The 24,015-nt window shown below is 41.9% G+C and overlaps 1 pseudogene; it reads right to left on the bottom strand.

The window, feature by feature from the left end:
- The window catches only part of LOC125779550 (plexin-B-like), a 28,933-nt pseudogene extending 6,068 nt beyond the window's left edge, over positions 1-22,865 (bottom strand).
- Between the last annotated feature and the right edge of the window lie 1,150 nt (positions 22,866-24,015).

Genomic DNA, 24,015 nt, shown 5'->3' with positions numbered 1-24,015 from the left:
GAGGAGCTATCTCCTCTTTCATTGCACGTTTCCAGACATCTGCCTCTGGACTATTCAAGGCCTCTTCAAGATTCACAGGATCATTAGCGTCAGATACCACGCTTAACAACAAACTCTTCTTGGCCTTGCTAGCAATACGCTCCGATCGACGAACTGAATACTTTTTGCCACACTGATCAGCTACCTCGCTATCATCAGGAGTAATCGTATTCACTTTCGGAAGATATACTGACATCACACAATTCGCTCTCATTCAGCTCCCCTGAATTGTTAATGTCGTTAACTTCGTTTTCGTTAATTATATCAACTATTAGATTTGGCTCTGCGCGCTTGGATTTATTACTTGTATTTTCTAAAAATTTTACATCACGGCTTACTATAAACTTATAGTCAGATTTTCGGTAAAGCCTAAATGCTTTCGACTCTATGCAATAACCAACAAAAATACACTCTTCTGCTTTTGCATCTAACTTTAAACGTTTTTGCTTTGGTATATGAACCATCGCTGTACAATCAAATATGCGTCAGTGTTTCAAATTTGGTTTCACACCAGACCATATTTCTTCTGGACTACGACGATTACCTCTACAAGGAATACGATTTACTTAGTACGCTGCTGTATTTGCAGCTTCTGCCCAAAATATGTTTCCTAGGCCAGAATCCAGCAACATGCATCTCACACGTTCAATTAACGTACGATTCATCCGCTCAGCCACCCCGTTTTGCTCGGGCGTATATGGAGCTGTCTTTAGGTGAACAATACCACATTCACGCAAAAATTTTATAAATTGAGAATTACAATATTCCGTGCCATTATCTTTTCTCAGCACTTTTATTTTACGATCACATTGCGTTTCTACTTCGCTTTTAAGATACAATCGGTATAGCGAATACCTTTCTTGAAAAATCATCAACAAACACCAACAAAAATCTTGCACCGCTGAGCGATTTTGTGCTAATTGGACCAAGCACATCCGAATGTATGTATAACGTCCAAACAATTTTTAGCACGACTACCAGCTGATTTAGTTGTTATTCTAGTTTGCCTATTCTTACAACATACAATGCATTCTTTTTCACTTGCATCGTTGTAACTAACTCCAAGCCTTGAATTCTGCACCTGCTTCATGCTGTTTTTGAAATGTGTCCTAACCTTCGATGCCACAGACTGGGAACATATTCGACATTTCGAATATTCGTTTTGACTTTTTGACTGTTTACATTTAAAACCAGGCTGACTTCGCCTACGCTGTTAACAGGAACTTGCTCTCTGTTAGCTAAAATTACTTCATTATGCTCTGCTGCTCTCAAATTCGAAAGTAACTTCAGATCGTTTGTCATATGTGACGTTGCGCCGGAGTCAACGTACCATACATTTTCGCCGCTCTGAGAATGCAGACACGAATTCGCTAACAGCGAATTTGAAAACATTGCCGTGCTGCTTTTACCTTCATTCTCATTTACTTTCTTTGATTTCGGAGACTTGCGACACTCTTTACGCATATGGCCTTCCTGACCACACTTGAAAACGAAACTTTTTCCGATTAGAACTTTTGTCGTTTTCTGTTTGAAATTCTTCGAATACAAAGCGTTCAAAGCGTTGTCAGTATAATCTTTGCTACAGTCAAATTTGGCATCTTGCAACAACAAACTTTTAACGCTATCGACAGTTAATTTCGCTTTCGAATTCTCCACAGCCATAACGAGTTCTTAATACTCATTAGGCAACCCAGCAAGCAATAATGATGCCACCAGCTCATCACCTACGTCCAGACCTGCATTTTGTAACTTGATTGACGTCCTGACCATTTCGTTCACATAATCCTGCACGGATTGAAACTGTTCCAGCTTTAACTGCACCAGCTTCTTTAAATGCTCTACCTTGCGAGTTAAACCACTGTCTTCATACGCAGCAATTAACGAATCCCAAGCACGCTTTGCAGTCACTGCGTTTGCAATATGCGAAAAATTACACGGGTCCACCATTTCGCTTTCGAATTCTCTACAGCCATAACGAGTGTTTACTCATTAGGCAACCCAGCAAGCAATAATGATGCCACAAGCTCATCACCTACTTCCAAACCTGCATTTTACAACTTAATTGACGTCATGACCATTTCGTTCACATAATCCTGTACGGATTGAAACCGTTCCAGCTTTAACTGCACCAGCTTCTTTAACCTTGCGAGTTAAACCACTGTATTCATACGCAGCAATTAACGAATCCCAAGCATCCTTTGCAGTCACTGCGTTTGCAATATGCGAAAAATTACACGGCTCCACCATGAGCGTAATCTCCGCCAGTGCCCGTTCATTGCTGCCACGATCTTTTTCCGTTGAATTTTCGGATAAATCGTTCTCCGTTATTTTCCAGCAACTTTTTAGGACCAAATACGATTTTGCATTCCGCTTCCAAAAATCGAAATTTTCACGTCCGCGAAGTTTTTCAAAAGGAAAACTAAGAGCACCTGCCGCCATTTTCGGTTAAATAAATTAATTTTAAATAAATTTACTTTTAGCAATATTCAAATAACTTGTTGAACAATAGGCCCATAACCTGTTGAACAGAGCTACGTGGACGCAGTTTCAATGTAAGATGACGACTGACTTTATTGAATATAATATACATAAGAACAGTACAAAACGAATAAGGAGTATAGTGATGCCAGACTTACAATATTTCATAACAGTTCAACTCTTATCTTAGTTATCTTGAAAAAAATTAAATGAAACAAGAGTATAAAAATAAAGTCTTCTGAATAAGGAAGGGAGGATGAAGTCATGTGTAGAAGTTCACGCAAGTGAGGAAAGTTCTCTGATCGACATTCACTTGGGAGTGGCAAGAAACGATTCTTTTATATATGACTCAAGCAGCTCACGACTTCCTGTCTTTGACCAAGTATCCTCTGGGTAGTCTAAGAACATCCGTTTGAAGGCGAGCTAAAGTGAGAAGGCGAAACATCCCCTCCGAAGGGTCCCCTCCGAAGGGTTGTTTGGGACCCGCCACGCAAAAAATCTTACCAATGAAAAGAAACAACAAACCTCGGATGAGTGACCCCCATTTTGATGACGACCATGGCAAACGAATTAAGGACTATGACTTTAGGGCATGCACCTGCAATGTCCGGTCCCTTAATTGGGAAGGTGCCGCTGCCCAGCTGGTTGATGTCCTCTTGAAAATAAAGGCTGACATCACCGCCGTCCAAGAAATGCGATGGACGGGACAAGGACAGAGACAAGTAGGTCCTTGTGACATTTACTACAGTGGCCATATAAACGAGCGCAAGTTTGGTGTTGGATTCGTGGTGGGAGAGAGACTCCGACGCCGAGTACTATCATTCACACCAGAGAATGAACGTCATACCACAATCCGCATCAAAGCGAGGTTCTTCAACATATCGCTGATTTGCGCCCACGCCCCGACGGAACAGAAGGACGATGTGACCAAAGATGCCTTTTATGAGTGCTTGGAGCGCACTTATGAGAGTTGCCCCCGCCACGATGTCAAAATCGTGCTTGGCGACTTCAACGCCAGGGTGGGCAAAGAAGGTATCTTTGGCACTACGGTCGGTAAGTTCAGCCTCCACGAGCAAACATCTCCAAATGGGTTGAAGCTGATCGCCTTCGCCGGGGCCCGAAATATGGTTATCTGTAGTACTAGATTCCAGCATAAGAAGATACATCAAGCTGTCTCCGGATCGAAAAACCACCAACCAGATCGATCATGTTGTGGTAGACGGAAGACACGTCTCCAGTGTTTTAGATGTGCGTGCGCTGCGAGGTCCTAACATTGACTCGGACCACTATATTGTTGCAGCAAAAAACGCACGCCAACAAACACAAGGAAGGTTCGACGTCGAAAAGCTGTAATCGCATCAGACAGCCGAACGATTTTCTACTCGGCTTGCACTCCTGCTCTCTGAGAGCACTCGTCAACAACTCGGTATAAGGGAATTGTGGGACAACGTTGGGTGTATTTTACGTGGGTACCTGTTGACGACAACCTTACTCCACGGCGCTCAAAAGCACAGCGGATCAAATCAATGCGTTGATCAGCGCCCTGAGAATGCTAAGCATTTTCAGTACCAATTGGCAGTGTGGAATGGACACACTAACCACCTTGGTAGGGTTCGAGGCCCATCTAAAACCTCTGCCGTGCTTTGGGTCCGGCACCCGGTTGCAATGCAACTCCACATTCAACTGACAAAGTCAGTTCTTCCCGCGATTTGGGTTTCAACCACAACCACCACGATACTCCCCGAGGGGCCAGTCCGCATGAGCAGGTTGGAGTTACCTCCAAGGGCTCCTGCTCCCCGTGGTACCAGAATTAAGTCTCCGGTCAGACTTCGTAGCCGAAACTACTACCAGTTGAGCTTCCATACTGCCCCGGACTGGTGGCCAGGAGGGAATTGTGGGACGGCATTTCTAACTCCTTACGTACAGCTTCAACCGAAAACATTGGCTTTTGGAAAACGCAAAAGAACAGCTGGTACGACGAGGAGTGCCGTGTCGCAGCGGAGAGAAAACGGGCTGCTTACCACGCAACGTTACGACTGACCGCAACACGTGCGGGATGGGATAGATACCGAGAGTTGAAGAGGGAAGCGAGACGCATTTGCAGACAGAAGAAGAAAGAGGTCGAAATGCGTGAGTACGAACAGCTTGATAAGCTGGCCGAAATTTCTACGAAAAAATGCGGCGACTTACAGAAGGTTTCAAGACCGGAGCATACTCTTGTAGAACCCCCAAAGGTGATATAGTGACCGATGTCCAGAGCATACTTAAATTATGAAGGGAACACTTCTCGTGCCTTCTGATTGGCGGTGAACATATAACGCCAAGATAATGCAAACCCGATTCCCCAATCGATGACGATTGAGCAGACGTTCCATTGCCCGACCATGAAGAAGTTCGAATAGCAATTACCCGTCTGAAGAACAACAAAGCAGCGGGGGCCGATGGATTGCCGGCCGAGCTATTCAAACAATGCGGCGAAGAACTGAAAAGGAGCATGCATCAGCTTCTTTGTAAAATATGGTCGGCTGAAAGCATGCCCAACGATTGGAATTTATGTGTGATTCGCCCAATCCACAAAAAGGGAGACCCAACAATCTGCGCCAACTACCGTGGGATAAGCCTCCTCAACATCGCGTATAAGGTTCTATCGAGCGTATTGTGTGAAAGATTAAAGCCTTAGACCTTATTAGTGTGGCTTTGGACCTGGAAAATTATAACCGACCAGATATTCACCATGCGCCAAATTTTGGAAAAGACTCGTGAAAGGAGAATCGACACACACCACCTCTTCGTTGATTTCAAAGCTGCTTTCGACAGCACGAAAAGGAGCTGCCTTTATGCCGCGATGTCTGAATTTGGTATCCCCGCAAATCTAATACGGCTGTGTAAACTGACGTTGAGCAACACGAAAAGCACCGTCAGGATCGGGAAGGACCTCTCCGAGCAGTTCGATACCAAACGAGGTTTCAGACAAGGTGATTCCCTATCGTGCGACTTTTTCAACCTGCTTCTGGAGAAAATAGTTAGAGCTGCAGAACTCAACAGAGAAGGTACCATCTTCTATAAGAGTGTACAACTGCTGGCGTATGCCGATGATATTGATATCATCGGCCTCAACACACGCGCCGTTAGTTCTGCTTTCTCCTAAATGGGCAAGGAAGCAAAACAAATGGGTCTGGCAGTGAACGAGGACAAGACGAACAATCTCCTGTCATCAAACAAACAGTCGTCGCACTCGCGACTTGGCACTCACGTGACTGTTGACAGTCATAACTTTGAAGTTGTAGATAATTTCGTCTATCTTGGAATTAGCGTAAACACCATCAACAATGTCAGCCTAGAAATCCCACGCAGGATAACTCTTGCCAACAGGTGCTACTTCGGACTGAGTTGAGAAGTAAAGTCCTCTCTCGACGAACAAAAGCCAAACTCTATCAGTCGCTCATAATTCCCGTCCTGCTATATGGTGCAGAGGCTTGGACGATGACAACAACCGATGAGTCGCGCGTTGGCCACGGCGAATATCGCATTCGATGGAACGATGAGCTGTACGAAATATACGACGACATTGACGTAGTTCAGCGAATTAAAAGACAGCGGCTACGCTGGCTAGGTCATGTTGTCCGGATGGATGAAAACACTCCAGCTCTGAAAGTATTCGACGCAGTACCTGTCACGGGAAGCAGAGGAAGAGGAAGACCTCAACTCGGTTGGAAGGACCAAGTGGAGAAGGACCTGGCTTCGCTTGGAATATCCAATTGGCGGCACGTAGCGGAGAGAAGAAACGACTGGCGCGCTGTTGTTGCAGTAAAGAAGAAGAAGAAAAATAAGGAAAGATTATATGTAATATGATGATGTAATTCGTGAACCGAATAATACACTACGTCATTAAATTATACTATATCCTATATAATACGTTCACTTAATTTAGCTAAGGTATCGTGTATATTGACCGATGTATACGGTATGTTGTTATTTTAGCGGCCGGAAACATTCCTGAAATATTGGGTAGTAGAGAAGCCTTGTCGTGTTTCTAATCAAACTTAAACATTTTTTTTTATATTTATACTAATAAATAAATAACCAAAGATGTACCATTTTGGTTGACCACTTTTTGCCATTTTTCCGCTAGAGTGTGAATCGAAATTTCGAAATTTCCAGTACGGAAGCAAGCGAACCAGTGTTGTGCTACACGAACTGATACAGTCGTAACACTATATAGTATGACACAATTTGATTTGACCAGTGTTACCGGTGACATACGACTGCAGCGATATCTACTGACAAAATACGAAAAGACTTTTTCGACTACACAATAATTTGGAGTAATGCTACCGTGGAGTAGGGTACCTGTAATAGCTCGCCCGATATTGCCATTGCTAGCGGTGTTCTGATAAATAGTATAACCTAGCGATTTATGCTAACACTCTCATAACAATAATTATCTCGATCGATAAACCTCCCGATTTTATTTCCTTGGGCAACTTTAACAAAGCTGACTGAGTCCGCTTCACAAAATTTACTGAGAACACCTTCACCGCTCTACCCATCCCTACGGAAGTAACCGTTGGCAAACGTCGTTGTGGCGTTGGACTGGTCAAAAGAGTATGACACAGTGAGTCACACAACGCTACTGCAGGATATTGAAAAAACTACGCTTCCTCCAGGACTGAAGATGAACTACCTGAGAAGAATTAAAGAAGGGGTTCAGAAGGGTGGAGTCCTCTTCACGCTATTGTTTAACTTCTATATCTCGAAACTCTCACAGCCACCAGAAGGACCTTCCACAACCTCGTACGCTGATGATTGCTCGAAATTAACGTCGGGCAATGGAATCGATGGCATGTGTTCAAAGGTAAAAGGGTATCTCTCCGACATTTCTCGCTTGCTCTCTGTACGGAACTTAACACTTCTCCCACCTAATCCACAGCGACCATATTTACAAACTGGATGAAGGATTAGACTTGACCTTAATATTGCTGTCGATGGTGTCAAAATTCCGACTGTGAATAATCCTTAGATTAAGGTGTAACTTTTGATAGTCTCTGCTCCTTCACTCCTCATACGACCACGATTATCGTCAAAGTCAAAATCGTCGCTAGCCGACAGCATATAGGGAAAGGACAAAGAAACGTTTTTGGCAACTTACAAAGTAATCGGCCGGTCGGTCCCCAACCACGCCGCACCAATATGGTCGCCTGGATGCAGACTTGTCAGAACACTGCACATCGGACTACGACAGGATGTCTTTTGATGTCTCCCATCGAACACCTACATAGTAAGGCCCGTATGCTCGCTGTTAATGAGCATAATGAACTTCTTCTTGCTAGGATGCTTTCACAAAAATTACCCCTGCAGTCACCTGCTTTGAGCAGAACCGCTTCCTAGGAACATCAAGTAGGCATTCCTCAATTACGTCAACGACATTAGACAGTCCGCCGACCATACTTCGGACACAACAAACTTCCTACAAGCACTGATCGCCATTCACAGTGGAGCCATAAACACCTTTCGACTCCCTTCCAGTGAATGGCGTAATCGGAGTTAAACCATCACCCCACGGAGACTAGGTATCCGATAAAACAACAACTACAAAATGGGTCCATCCGCTGCATGAAGAATTTCTCAGGGCCTAGGTTGGACACAATGCCAGCACAAGTCGGGAGGATGCGGAGTTACCCTACTACAAGGAGTTGCTCCAGTGATGACAAACTCAATCTAAAAGTCACCGATCCAAACAGGGTTTGATCGCCGGAAAATAGCCCTTGGCCCGATAAAATTCGGGTCAATTCCGGTAACATAGAACCGGCTGTCGAGGGAATTGCAACATTTTTGTATCTTAACTTACGTCTTGATTATGAGATATAGTAATTTTTCGATGAACAGGATTTTGGGAACGTGGCAGGCCTTTGGATGCAAAGGATTAAGCTTCATCAAAATATCTTACTTTTTATTCAAGTTATCGCTTGCATATGCAAACACAGACGAACAAACAGAAAGTTACTATAAATATGAAAAGTATAAGCTATAAATTAATTATAAACCACGCAATCCAGTGAAGAGTCCACAAGGTTAAAATTTAAACACAACGTAAAGATTTGAGATTTTTGCCGTTCAATCGAGCGATTCTGTACTATGATAAGTTACAAGTCTCTAAAATTGTAATTTTGCAATTCTGTGACAGTCACAGAATCTCTTAATTGAAAACGAACATATTTAACCTTCAAACGACAACAGGGGTGACGGGTCACCCAACGGTTGTAGATAACTGTAAATATTTCTTGTTTCCTTTGTTGTATGTTTCTGTCGCTTGATCTATTCCTCAATTAGAGTGAGAACAATCAGTCGCTTGCATGCACTTGTCGCGGTAAGTCGTAATTTTGCAATAATAGCAATAAAAAGTTCTGCTGGGGTGATCAGTCACCCCATGTTGCTCTATGTGATTGGCCTCTTGGTTACTTTTATGCCATGATTGACCAAGCTGGTATAAACTCAATGGTTCTGTATTTTGACACCAATCATCCAAATATTTCAGCAGCAAAGATGCGTAGTGACTACTTAAAAAAGGTGGCGTTACAGCTAGCCAGACCGCATATCGAACGCCGTTTGCAAACAATTTTACCTAGAGAACTAGCCAGCAGTATTCGGGATATTCTAGGAATCACAAAGGAAGTTTCTGCAGACGAACCGCCGCAAAAATTACAAAAGCAGGCGAGATGTGCACTGTGCCCAAGAAATCGGGACAAAAAAGTTAAAGTTGTTTGCGAAAAATGCCATTTGCCAGCATGTCCCGAACACCGGAAAAATCTGTGCCTTACGTGCATTTAATTGCAAATATATAATAATAATAACAGTTATATAAACAAAATTAATTGTTTTAACGATTCTTAATGAAGAAAGGAACTTGTTAAGAAATAAACATGAATGAGATCTGTAAACAATATTTTTTTATTTAAAAATAAAAGCAGTGGGGTGACGCATCACCCCAGTTGTTTTACACGTATGTAAAAATAGTGTTGTTGGATGAAGGTAAACCAGCTATTACATTACATTATGTAGATATGTATATAAACATTAATGAAAATGAACAAATCGATAACAAATATTGCAATTACTAATTATATAATTGTCTATAAAAGTAAATGCTGTATTAAAAAAACGACATGAGATCACAAATTTGAGACAACATTTTGTGACTAGAGACTGTGTTGTGAATAGCAACTAGTCACAAATTGAGACTACCGTAAAATATCTCAAATAGTGACTAGAGACTGATTACAGAACTGCGCTATAAATATGCATTACTCTGTGCTGTGCTTTGAAAATATTTGTGAGCCATTATGCGCTCATCTCAAATTACATATTTTCTAAACATTGCAATTATTCCGCTATTTTTTATGTTAGATATTGCGTTCGGTTTATTATGAGGACTTGGCGTCGTACGCCCATAAACTAGCTAAGTAACTGTAATGCTTAGGCGTGCAATTGTCAATACGATTTTCTATTGTGATATTATTTTGTTTATTTGTTTTGTATTGCCGGTTCCACATGGTGCGCTTTGTTCAGTAATACCGATACGAACAAAAATTACTGTAGTAGCTATGTGTTCTTATTTATTAATATGTTGAATTGATTCTTACATACATTTTGATCACATGCTTATGATTTGAAATAAAATGTTTGTATTTATGGATTGTTGACTTTTGATTGACTTTAAGCATAAATATTGTACATAAAAAGTGATCTATGTCCGTCTCGTGGTTTTAAACTACCTCCCCACCAATTTTTTTATATCAATTCATCCTATTGATCTGCTATTTATCAAATAGAGGGTGTTTGGGTACTGACAGTAAAATAGAAAGCTCTTTCATTTAAGTCAACTACTCCACTCTACTACTACTATTTTTCCATTACTCTAACCATTACACGGGATTCTGCATAGCATGAGGTCACATAACTAATATTCCATGTTCGATATATCTTAACGGCTTAATATTGTAGGTCTCCTCCGTCTGATTACATCTATTACACCTAATCGTGATGCAGTTTTGACGCGAGGCTTTTGACGCAAAACGCAAAAGAAACTTTTTGGATACAGGATAGACTAATTGCCATCACTAATTAGGAAGATAGAAAACACCCCTGCTGCACGGTGTTGTTCCAAGGATGTGAACTTATGTACAAGTTATAGTACAAATAGGGACAAATCTCCAAAATAGTCCGTAAGGCCGATGATATGGGATTAGATCTAACCTATATTAGACGGTTAGGCGGCACTTAAACCAATCTCGTCTTACTAGAACAAATCTGTATTGGTCCAAAAGTGCTCATTGAGTCTATGTAGCCTTTGATGAGGATGCACTAAGTAAAATTAACGAGGCACTGGGGCATAGCCGGGAACGAATTGGCTAAAAAATTGCTACGGCTGCTAGACTTTTAGAACCTTCCATGACCATTCCCATTAGGACTCCATGGCATAAAGAAGCTCCGTAAGGAAAAAACGAGCGAAAAGAAGAAGGAGCTAGCTGTATATTTGTTGCCACCGTCAGTATCAACTTGTTTACAGACCACAGTAGATTTCGGAAACATTTGATTTTGAATGTGTAGGACTCATTAAAAGTGAAATTCTCAGAGGGAAACATTGCCTTCTCGACTCCAATAACGATTCTGAAATTGATCAGGGACATTTACTTAATGAGACATTGTGAAGAGAGGGCGGCACAATTTGTACTTCGATTAGATTATAATTCCAATTCAGATACCAATGACGCCTTTTAATCCCGAAGTGTAACAGAAAGTGAGTTTGACATAAAAAATAATACACTATAGTAAACTATTTTTTTTTTTTGTTTTTTTTTTTTTTTGTAACTAACCTTACGCTTGGAAAGAACGTTTAAAACCTCTTTATTAGCAGACATCATTGTATCCTGTAAGATTTTGTTTCCAGGGTCGACGGCTATCTCTTCATATTCGCCTGCATTGTATTAATACTTTTTTTATTGAACTGGTTTCAGTACCCAAAAATGCCAAAGAATGAGGACCAGTGGTCGTGGTAGTAACTGATGTGATGCTAACGTTATCAAAATGAAGTAGGGCTTGCGCTGTAATTGGTGATGATCCACTGATTTTTAATCCCACGGTGCAAAAGTCTTGAATATTCCCTATAGTCTGGAAAACATTAAGACAAAACCCATTACAGAGCTTTACTAAGTATTTCATGAAAATACGTACTCCTGCTATTGGACAGTGGCCATCATCGATAGTTCCTGCGATATAGCCTAAATTTCGATCTTTGTTTGTACCATTGAAGCACATATGTATATATTCGTTAAATACTTCCTCAATATCTTTAGGACTGTATAAGCACATAGCCGAATTGGCCTCCGCTTGGTCAGTAATCTCATTAGATGGTGAAAATAGCGCAACTAAAACAAAATCGTCACGCTTTATTCCCAAATATTGTGCTAGTTTTTGTTCTGCTTGAGTTATCTTTGCGTCGCGCAGGATGTTATAGTCGATATTGTTCTTAGTAGCAAGGCATTGAATGGTTACCTCAGTATAGGTGTCATAATTCGGATCAGTAACACAAATTCGTGCTAATCGAGTAACATAACCAGCTTCATCAGCCAAGTGAGACTTTTTCTATAGTATAGCATATTCTGATGAATTAAATCCATAAACGTAGTTGACTAGACGAGGTTAAGAAAAACACTTTTATATTTTTCAGTACAATTTAATTTTATTAAAAAGATTAGTTTATACAATTCGTATTTAACCCTAAAATGTATGGTAGATACTTAAAGGCATTCACTACATGACAAGATATGATCGAATAAATTGTTTAACGCCGCACGCAGGATTGATCCGATTTAATAGGTATAAAAGAAAGTTAATTGCAGCGCGAGATCGGTGACGAAAACACATATGCTGATGTGCGAATGGTAGGTGACGAAAATGCCTCGAACGAATGACGACGGTCGAATCTGTGTAACGAATGTGTATGCTGTAAATTTGTCCATCCTTTTTATTGATGAAGTTGATGTATAGGAGTGGTGAGTTGTGTTGATGTTGTGTTATGCGGTAATGTTTGAGTATGGTGTCATCGGATGTGGTGTACTGCGCAGTGTTCCCTTAGAGTGCGCCAGTTTTTCCCAGGTTGAGTGAGGGGGGAGGCTTAACTCATTTAAACATCCTGGGCCCCCTAGGCGAATATTTTGCCTAGTATTCTACGCATATGTTGTTGCACGTATTTCGCCGTACTGCTGATGGAGTAGCATGGATTTTATGGATGAATAATGGCGTTGTAATATTCTCATATTTATGTATGTGGAAAACAGCTTTTGGTTTAAAATATATCACATGTACCTACATATTTGAATATGAATTTTAAAATGCAAATAGATGCTTAAGAGAAGCAACTTTATTTTGCGGGTTTATTTGATTTTATTGACGTCTTATCGGTTTATTATGCGGATTATTTATTGTTTAGCTTTTCGGTGTTATTGGCAATTGTTGCAAATTTTTGTATCATATTTAATTTATGATAGTAACTCCACGTCTGGCCAGATATGGCCAGAATGGGTACTCCTTAGCCCTGGTGTTAGGACTGTGACAATAGAGGGATCTTGCGGGAGAATGGCCGTGAATTGCGAACGGCTTCAATTCGTACAGTACAGAATTCTTCATAATTGTTTAATGCTTTGTATAGCTGATTTCCCTAACTCACTCATATGAGGAGCGCTTGCATAGATGCGATAAGAGCGACCTTTACCTTTTTGTAAGTGTTGGTGCGTAACTGTATCGCATTGGGAGTATGGTGATCCCTTAACTTGCTTTTGAGATTTTATTTATTTGAAAATTTAAGCCTCTGTGGGGCAATATTGTATGAAAAGTGTCAATTTTGGTTTTGTGTTTTTTTTTTTGATTTTTTGAGACACTTTTTTTTATATGTTTAAGTGCGTATGCACTAATTTGACGTTTAGTACCGCGCCACATAGTTGACATTTTTTAGGCAGGATTTTTGTATCATTATTGGCGAAAGCCATCCTGCGGGGTTGAAAAGTTACGAACATATATTTTTGTTTTTATATTAAGTTGTCAGGGGGAATCTGACTATGTTTTTTCTACCATTACGTGGGGTATTGCAAAATTGTGGCTCTAGTGGTAGTCGAGCGACGTACCGGCCATTATTTGATTGATATGATATTGATATTGTTATGGGGGGAAGTTTCCTTAACTTTTGACATTTCCTTAATTGTGAATTAAGGTATTTGTTGTTATGATACTCAACTTGAGTTGGTATGGTGGTGACTAGTTCTGTGACTAGTCCATTTTGTGCTTCGCTGTGCAGCGTTTGAGATTTTTGTCCTTTGAGCAGCATGGTGTCTCTTGGCAATTTTTAGTATTTTGTGTTTCAGGATTTGCTTTTGCAATTAAATCTGTGGTTCTTTGTGTATAAGAGCTTCTTTGGGGTGAGCGAGGAAATGTGCTGTAGCGAAGCATCGAATGGTGTCTTTTGTGACAAAATAAGCCGTTGAAGGATGAGTGGATACACCATGAGGTGGTACCTACGCCACCTCCACGATGGGAAAACCCCGGAGGCGGCGGAGGCTCTAGCCAGGAGCAAGAGCCAATGGAGCAACGTTAACCCGGCAAATAGACGCGACAACAATGTTCCAGCTCTCGCGTAGGGCAGCGGTAGCAGTGGCCGTGGCCCGGTCAGCACAACGCTGTCCGTACGGCGGGGCGACAGCAGGGCATTGCCCGCAGGCACATGTTCCCGGGCCGAAAAACGGAAAAGCGGCTAAATCACGCCACAGGAGCCCCCACGATCTAAGAGGGTGCGGGGCACAGACGCAAAGGCAGGCCAACCATCTGGACCGGATCCTCACCGGGTTGAGGAGGGGCGGGTATGCGGATGGTGTTAGAGGCATCCATATGGCTGTTCTGCCTTTCAAATACCCGGCGGAGTCGCTGAAACCGGAGGAGCTCACCGTGCTGCAGGACATCCTCATGGACGAGGTGTGTAAAGGAGTGGACTACACGGCGTCCTTCCTGGGCATTGATTTCAGGGGAGGCATGATGCAGGTAGACTGCCATGACGAGTCGTCCGCCGACTGGCTGAAGGAGGTCCTACGAGTACGCCTTGGGCCTGGTGAGGAACCAGAACCGGGGACTCAGTATCTCGGCCTGGTGTGTTGCCAGCAGTAAAAAGGAGAAGCTAGGAGATATGGAAGGATGGAGGTTGAACTTATATATAGACGACGAGTCGTATAAGTATGTTGGGGCCGCGAGCTTCCGCCTGTTCTACAGGTACAGCACGGTCGTTATGCGGCCCTACAAGCCAGCTGACACCGTGAGCAAGGAAGCCAAGACGCCCGCGCCTCCACAGGACAAAGGCGTCGATAACCAGGCAGTGCCGGAATCCGCCCCGGAGGATGCAAGGATGGCGGTGGACGAGTCGTCGGAGGAGCCCTGCGGGAGCAGGTTTGGACAGGCAGTGCCAGGAACGACTACAGACGTCCCCGATGATGGCCGGAACATGGAGCTACCGTCAACGCAGGAGCTCCTAGACGGACTTGGAGGCCCAATTAACAGCAGCGCGGTTGACGTCGGGGTAGAGGATCTTTCTCTCCTCGAGCCCAATTTATGATGGCCGTCAACGTGTGTTGTGTCATAACAAGCAGGTTCACTACGGAGAAACTGTGCACGCTGCTGATCCAAGAGCCTTGGGTCCATAAAGGAGAGGTAAAGGGCCTCAAGACGGAGGCAAACAAGGTAATCTGGGACCTCTCTAGCGAGAGGCCTAGGACGTGTATAGTTGTTAGAAGCAATATTGATTTCTTTTGCATTTCAGAGTTTCTGACGCAGGATTTGGTGGCGGTGCAGGCTAGGGACACTGAGGGCAAAGACTTCGTCCTAGTCTCAGCTTACTTTCCGCGAGAGGCAGGCGGTGGAAAGGCTGGCACTGCAGTCTGCACAAGCTCCCCCTTATCATCGGTTGCGACGCGAACGCCCACCATACGGAATGGGGCAGCACCGACTGCAACGCGAGAGGTGAGTCCCTTTTAGAATATTTAGTAGGTAGAAATTTAGCGGTAGAGAATGTAGGGTGTGAACCCACATTCATAACTATAAGCAGGAGAGAAGTGCTGGACATCACCCTCAGTAATGAATCTGCAACAGGGCTGGTCTCGCAGTGGAGAATCTTAACGGAGCCCTCCCTGTCGGACCATAGAATTGTAAGGTTTGCGCTGAGGGCAGAGGTCAAGCTGTTCCCTCCTAGACGCAACCCTCGAAGGACCAACTGGAGTGCCTTTAGGGAGAGGCTAGATGAGGAGTTGAAGAGGAAGGGGCAGACTGACAGTAGCGCCACGGGCCAGAGAATGGAGGTCAGATTGACCGCGCTTACCGGGTCCATTATTAACGCGTACAATGACAGCTGCCCCTTAGGAGTACCCGCAGACAGGCGCAATTGCTCCTGGTGGACAAGGAAACTCGCAGACCTAAGGAAGAAGGTACGAAGCCTATTTAATAAGGCAAAACTTACAGGGGTCTGGGAGGAGTACAGGAGCAACCTGACGCTATACAATAAAGAGATCAGGTCTGCTAAACAGGATAGCTTTAGGAGATTGAAAACGTCTCCTCCACACCAGAAGCTGCCAGGCTGCACAAAGCTCTGGCTAAAGGGAAGACGGACACAGTGCTAGCCATCAAAAGGAATGACGGGACAGTCACGACCAGCGCGGAGGACAGAGCTACAGAGCTCTTGCGTGCTCACTTCCCGGAGACTGTTCCGGTTTATCGGTGTCTGCCATTAACTGAACACATTCCGTCCCGCACTGATTGGGCAATCGCTAAACAACTGTTTACTGCGGATCGATTAGGTGAGCAATGGCCTCGTTCGAGAGGTTCAAGTCTCCGGCAGTGGACGACATCTTCCCAGCGCTTCTACAGCAGGGTGAACAGATCCTGATGCCACACCTGATTAGGCTGCTGAGGGAGAGCCTGGCGTTGGCCTACATCCCTGAATCATGGAAGACGGCTGAGGTAATCTTCATACCGAAAGTAGGAAGGAAGGACTACTCGCTGGCCAAATCTTTCAGGCCAATTAGCCTAACCTCCTTCCTACTGAAAACCATGGAGAAGATAATAGATCATCATTTAAGGTCCTGCTGGAACTCACGCCGCTCCACATAGTGATCGGACAAGTAGCCAAGCATTCACTTCTGCAAATAACGGATAACGGAGGATGGAGTTGATAAGTGGCAACAATCCAATTGCCCTCCTCCCGAAGGACGGGATTACAATAACAATAAACTTCACGAGGAAGTTCAAGGTTACCCTTGGCAGCAAGAGCGAGTGGAATGACTCCACCCTTGAGCTGATGCTGAGGGATAGTACACTGAAGTGGTACACTGACGGCTCGAAGACGTCGGAAGGTATTGGTGCAGGGATCGCGGGCCCACGCACAAGGTTATCCAAACCGATGGGCAGATTCCCCAGTATCTTCCAGGCCGAAGTCTTAGCCATAAGTCGGTGTATAGAGATAAACCCTCATCGCGGCTATCGTAATGAGCGAATAACCATACTCAGCGATAGCCAAGCGGCACTAAAAGCGATCTCCGCCTACGAGATCAAATCGCTGCTAGTGCAGGAGTGTAGAGAACGGCTAAACAGCCTAGCGGAATTGAATCAGGTGCGCCTAATTTGGGTACCTGGTCATAGAGGCATAGCCGGAAATGAACTGGCTGACGAGCTCGCCCGCTCTGCAGCCTCCATAAATATGGTAGGGCCCGAACCGTTCACTGGAGTGGGCCCCCACACTATAAAGGAGCTGCTCCGTAAGGAAGAAAGAGAGGGCAGAGAAGGTCATTGGCAACGGGCACATGGTATGCGGCTTGCCAAGTTTCTGATAGGGGGGTACAACCTCAAAAGGTTTAAATCGATGATCAACCTCCCAAGGATCAAACTCAGGCTCTTGGTCGCATTCTACACCGGCCACTGCAAGTTGAAAAGGCACCTGCTCAACCTAGGACTTGCCTCTTGCTCTAACTGCCGGTTCTGCGACAGGGAACCTGAAACCCCGGAGCACCTGCTAATCGACTGCATCGTAGTCTGCAGACGCAGGTCTAAGGCCCTTGGAATTACATTTCCGGATAGGGATCACATCGACTCACTAGCTCCCAGCAAAATACTAAATTCATCGATTTGTTGGGGCTTGGTGAGTCCCTGTGAGTTAGGTGAGGGCACAATAGACCCAAGGTCGCAGTGCATACCTCAATTAATTCTATTGTCTATTGTCTCTATGGGACAAGCAGTTTGTACAGAGTCTTTTTGATCTGACAAAGTTGTTCCTTTCGTTAATGTTTAATTTTTAAACTTCTCGCAAGTTTTAAGTTTATGCCCTCTTTTACATAGTTCGCATGACATATGTTTTCTTTTTTCGGATGTGAACGATTGTGATTTGTTAAAAATTATGTTTGATTTGTTTTTGCTCCTAGCTTGGGGTCCATTGAAGCTTGCATTGAGGTCGTGTTTAATGTTCTTATTTTTTATTATGTTTTCTTCTAACCTTGATTTTAGGCAAGTTTAATAGTGTCGTTACTTGCTTATCGACCAATATTCGTTCGTTTTCATAACGTGCTTCAAGAGCTTGCCAAGCAAAATTGAAATTTTCGTCATTGAGAGCGAACTGTTTGACTATTACGCCTGCTTGCCCTTTCGTTTTGTATCTGAGGTGATACAATTTTTGCGCTTGTGATAATTGAGGATGGTTTATGTACACGGCCGTGAACATGTCCCGGAAGGACGGCCATTCTTCATAACCTCCGTAAAAAGTTTCTGTGTCACATGCGGGCAACTCGAGTTGGATGCCTGAACTTGCCTTCTGACGGTCTTCTTATGGCAGCTCTACTCTCGGATGTGGAGTAGGTGCAATTGCTTTAATGAGCTTTAATTGATCGGAGATCATAGCTTTTGTTTCTTCGAACTGGTCTAAGCAGTTTTAGTATATGGCGTAAGCAGATAATTTAAAATTTTGTGGTAGATCTGAGTCTTCAGATTCTACAATGGCGTCATGTGCCGCTTGGAGGCGAGTCCAAAAATTTTTAAGATTTTGACTTTTGATTTCTAGTAGCGATTCCGAGTTTTCGTGAATCGGTGAAGAGGCAAATCTAGTGCAGTATCTTGTTAAACTGTCACTTTCTGAAATAAATCTAGCAACCTGTTTTGAGCGTGTAGCTCCAGATGTACTTTGATTTTTGTTATTGTTCATTATTTTGGTTGTATATAGGAATATTTTTTTAAAATGAAATACAGGTTTCTGAAATGAATACTTTTTTAAGTATATAAACGTTTTTTTATTTTTTTTTTATATTTTTTTTTCTTCGTAAAAGACGGGTTATTATTATTTTTTTTTCTTAATTAACACCGCCACTTATTTACTTGCTATTTGCATTTATTTTTATTTTTTATTTCTATTTTATGTGCTTTGTTTTCAAGCCGCAATAATAATTTCAAATATTTTCTATTTAGGAATATAGGCACACCCTAATAATTTGCTTTTATGTACTTGTTGTTGTGCAATTGAGAGCTTGTCGAAGAGATCAATATGCTTTGTACATAAGTATGCACGAATTGTTTGTGCTAATGCATGTGGTCAAAGAATATGCCGTAATTTTTTTTTTTTTGGGTGTATGTATGTATTTATGTACGTGTTTTGTCGCCACTCCTCTTTCTCCTCTTCCAGCTGCTTATGGGCTTCTCGAGTTTTGTCCCTCTTTCTGCGCTCCAGCTACCTCCGTGCGCTGTTGTTTTGTTTGTAGTATATTTGTTTTAATTGTTCGCGCCCGTTTGTTCCGTTTTTGTTTAGATACTTTTACATCGCGCCAGATTTATGATTTGTTTTTGATTTATGCTTTGTTTTGTTCTTTGACACGTACTTCTAACATATGGGTAAACATATGTTTAAAATGATTTGTTTTTATTTTTTGTTTTATTATTATTTATGTTTATATGTATTTGTATGTACTTGTATAGGTTCTTTAGTTTTTTGTACACGATTGTGTGGGTTTTAGTTTGTTTAAATCTTTTAACCAACGTCTGAGGTCTTAATGTTTTCTTTTCGCAGACCTCTTTTGATTTTTTAGTACTGTCAATGCACTTTGTTTTTTTTTCACTCCACAGTTTTGTTTGTTCACCGCACATATACGTTTATATGTTTATTGTTCTTTTTGTTTCACCACTAGTGCCTATCAGTGAGGCTCGAAGGACCATGACTAGACGAGGTTAAGAAAAACACTTTTATATTTTTCAGTACAATTTAATTTAATTGAAAAGATTAGTTTATACAATTCGTATTTAACCCTAAAATGTATGGTAGATATTTAAAGGCATTCACTACATGACAAGATATGATCGAATAAATTGTTTAACGCCGCACGCAGGATTGATTCGATTTAATGGGTATAAAAGAAAGTTAATTGCAGCGCGAGATCGGTGACGAAAACACATATGTTGATGTGCGAATGGTAGGTGACGAAAATGCCTCGAACGAATGACGACGGTCGAATCTGTGTAACGAATGTGTATGCTGTAAATTTGTCCATCCTTTTTATTGATGAAGTTGATGTATAGGAGTGGTGAGTTGTGTTGATGTTGTGTTATGTTTGAGTATGGTGTCATCGGATGTGGTGTACTGCGCAGTGTTCCCTTAGAGTGCGCCAGTTTTTCCCAGGTTGAGTGAGGGGGGATAACTCATTTAAACAGTAGTTAACAAAAAAATGATCTCGATATTTTACATCTTTATTAATAATTGATTGCTGTATTGAAAATTCAACGTAGTTTAAATCGTCTAAATGGCGTGAAATCGCAGGCACGTCGCACATTGATATATCTGTGGCCGAAATTCAAAAATTTCATGTTGTCTGATTTGAATGAAAATTTCACAGTTTGTTACCAACTATTCATACATTGTTTTCCCAAAGTATTAGGATTCTATCTGCATTAGTTTTTTGTCCGGAAATACCCAAAGTTGGTGAATGTAGAGAACATCAAAATTAGCAAAAAATTTACTCAAAAGTCAAATCATTGGTACAATAAAACAACTATTGAAATTCAACTTTGTTATTATTTTTCATTTATAACATGTATCAAAGAAAAAATTTGCATCAAAATCCATTGAAAAAATAATGCATAAAAAATTTTGTGGAACAACATAATTTGGACGTCAAAATTTCAATGTTCTTCAAATTCAAAGTGGTGTATTTTTTTAGCGCTGTCTACCGCTGTCGACATACATATACCGAATTAAAGCCTGAAGTCTCAGCTAAACGATAAAAAAAAATTCAGCTGCCCCAAATTGCCCCCCTTGAAAAAAACAATGTCAGAATGTCACGAAGATGTAAAAAAGTTGCTAAAAGAGACTTGATAAAAGAGAATTTAGTTGTATGGGAGGTGGGCGTAAAAGTGGGCGGATATTATTGAAATTTAACACCAACATATATAATGTCATAAAATAGCTATGTACCAAAAAACAGTGCTGTAGGTCAAAAATTAAGTTTCACCTTATATGGGAGGTGGGCGTAAAATAAAATTTTTTAAAAAAATTTTTTCATTTTTTTCTTGACTGGAATCCAAAACAATGATGTACCAAATGTCATTGTCCTGCGACAACTCCTTATATTTTTAGCCGCAGTATGCACTAGCAGAAACCTATGTGCGTCGTGCCTATTATCGCCAACATTTGTAAACGTTGTAACAACATATAGAATGTCTTCATCTTTCCATGAATACTTGGCTGGACCAACATATGCATATGTGGATGCAAACTCATCACTTGCTGCCAAAGGTGTTTCAATAAATGTTGGAGAATTCGGGAAGTTAGTAAGATTGTACATTTCACAGGCTCCTACAGGACAAAAATATATTTATACGAGTATTACTTATCTATGAAATTGTAAATAAAAAAATTACCTTGTAGTACACTGCCGCAAGCAATAAGAATTCCAAGCCCTTCTACATAATTAAACAATTAGTATTTTATTATGAGTATCAACTAATGTTGTTTCCACATCTTCGGGACAACCACTGGCATGACATTGTGCAGAATCATATTTTGGTCCAGTTAACGCCTCAGATAAAACTCGTAAATTTTTATTTAATTGTAGTATCTTATTAGTTGCACCCGCGTAAAAAACTTTCTGCTTAAAATCGTATGTCAAATGTGTAAAATAATTCTTGGCTTGGGAACCACTTATAGTGTTTGGTAGTGAGCGATTTAGGAAATTTAAGGTTATTGTTGAAGTGGTAATACATACTTTCGGAACCTCCATCGCTATTGCCTAGAGCCCCTTCAGACAAATTAAATTGAGCTACTATATCACTGCATGAAAGTTGTAAATTTATAGAAGTAGCGTTTGTAGCGATTATATTCGACGATGCGTCGTTTAATTTTTTTCGACCGCCTTCATTTAATGCGGCATCGACACTTAAAGTATCGCAGTAGAAAAACCAGCATATAACGCTAAATGTATAAAATCTAAATATTCGTAATAAGGCCTGTCTTTTCCGACGCCGCCAAAGTCTGAATTGTATAAAACCATTTCCGCATGTGCTGGCAAAATCTGGTGACATAGAAATAGAATTCGGTTCGTCATTATTTGGGCGGAATATGCAGTGAGACATAGTTGTTACTGTTCCTAGGACGGTACCAATCACTTTCCCATTTCGTTGATTACGCTCATGGGTCGAGTTGAGCATTTGAAGTAATAGGACTCTTTTTCTGATATATTTTTGATATTTGAGTGAAGGGATAATTTAAATTGCCTTTCAATGTAGCTATTATAATTGATCTATTACAAACTTATATAATAATGAAATGGCAGTAAGTAAGTCGTGGATTAGATGTTGAATCAGTCTTAACTTTTTTATGGTTTTGTAATTAAGCTCAATTTACTGCAAAGAAATTCTCCTTTTTCATTTAAACGAATATGCTGAAAGTTATTAAATATATTCTTCATCAATTATGTAATGCAAAGAATGAATATGGAAACTAATTTATATAATTCTTCTTCTTAATTGGCGTAGACACCGCTTACGCGATTATAGCCGAGTTAACAACCGCGCGCCAGTCGTTTCTTCTTTTCGCTACGTGGCGCCAATTGGATATTCCAAGCGAAGCCAGGTCCTTCTCCACTTGGTCCTTCCAACGGAGTGGAGGTCTTCCTCTTCCTCTGCTTCCCCCGGCGGGTACTGCCTCGAATACTTTCAGAGCTGGAGTATTTTCATCCATCCGGACAACATGACCTAGCCAGCGTAGCCGCTGTCTTTTAATGTCAATGTCATCGTATATCTCGTACAACTCATCGTTCCATCGAATGCGATATTCGCCGTGGCCAACGCGCAAAGGACCATAAATCTTTCGCAGAACTTTTCTCTCGAAAACTCGTAACGTCGACTCATCCGTTGTTGACATCGTCCAAGCCTCTGCACCATATAGCAGGACGGGAATTATGAGCGACTGATAGAGTTTGGCTTTTGTTTGTCGAGAGAGGACTTTGCTTCTCAATTGCCTACTTAGTCCGAAGTAGCACCTGTTGGCAAGAGTTATCCTGATCGTCTATCCTAAGATAGACGAAATTATCTACAACTTCAAAGTTATGACTGTCAACAGTGACGTGAGTGCCAAGTCGCGAGTGTGACGACTGTTTGTTTGATGACAGGAGATATTTCGTCTTGCCCTCGTTCACTGCCAGACCCATTTCTTTTGCTTCCTTGTCCAGTCTGGAAAAAGCAGAACTAACAGCGCGGGTGTTGAGGCCGATGATATCAATATCATCGGCATACGCCAGCTGTTGTACACTCTTATAGAAGATGGTACCTTCTAAGTTGAGTTCTGCAGCTCGAACTATTTTCTCCAGAAGCAGGTTGAAAAAGTCGCACGATAGGGAATCGCCTTGTCTGAGACCTCGTTTTGTATCGAACGGCTCGGAGAGGTCCTTCCCGATCCTGACGGAGCTTTTCGTGTTGCTCAACGTCAGTTTACACAGCCGTATAAGTTTTGCGGGGATAGCAAATTCAGACATCGCGGCATAAAGGCAGTTCCTTTTCGTGCTGTCGAAAGCAGCTTTGAAATCGACGAATAGGTGGTGAGTGTCGATTCTCCTTTCACGGGTCTTTTCCAAGATTTGACGCATGGTGAATATCTGGTCGGTTGTTGATTTACCAGGTCTGAAGCCACACTGATAAGGTCCAATCAGTTTGTTCACGGTGGGCTTTAATCTTTCACACAATACGCTCGATAGAACCTTGTAGGCGATGTTGAGGAGGCTTATCCCACGGTAGTTGGCGCAGATTGTGGGGTCTCCTTTTTTATGGATTGGGCAGAGCACACTTAGATTCCAATCGTTGGGCATGCTTTCGTCCGTCCATATTTTACAAAGAAGCTGATGCATGCATGCATACAATTACACCACTAATATAATGTAACTACATAAT

Source organism: Bactrocera dorsalis, chromosome 6 (genome assembly GCF_023373825.1).
Source record: "Bactrocera dorsalis isolate Fly_Bdor chromosome 6, ASM2337382v1, whole genome shotgun sequence".
Taxonomy (NCBI): domain Eukaryota; kingdom Metazoa; phylum Arthropoda; class Insecta; order Diptera; family Tephritidae; genus Bactrocera; species Bactrocera dorsalis.
This window is presented reverse-complemented; position numbering and strand designations above follow the sequence as displayed.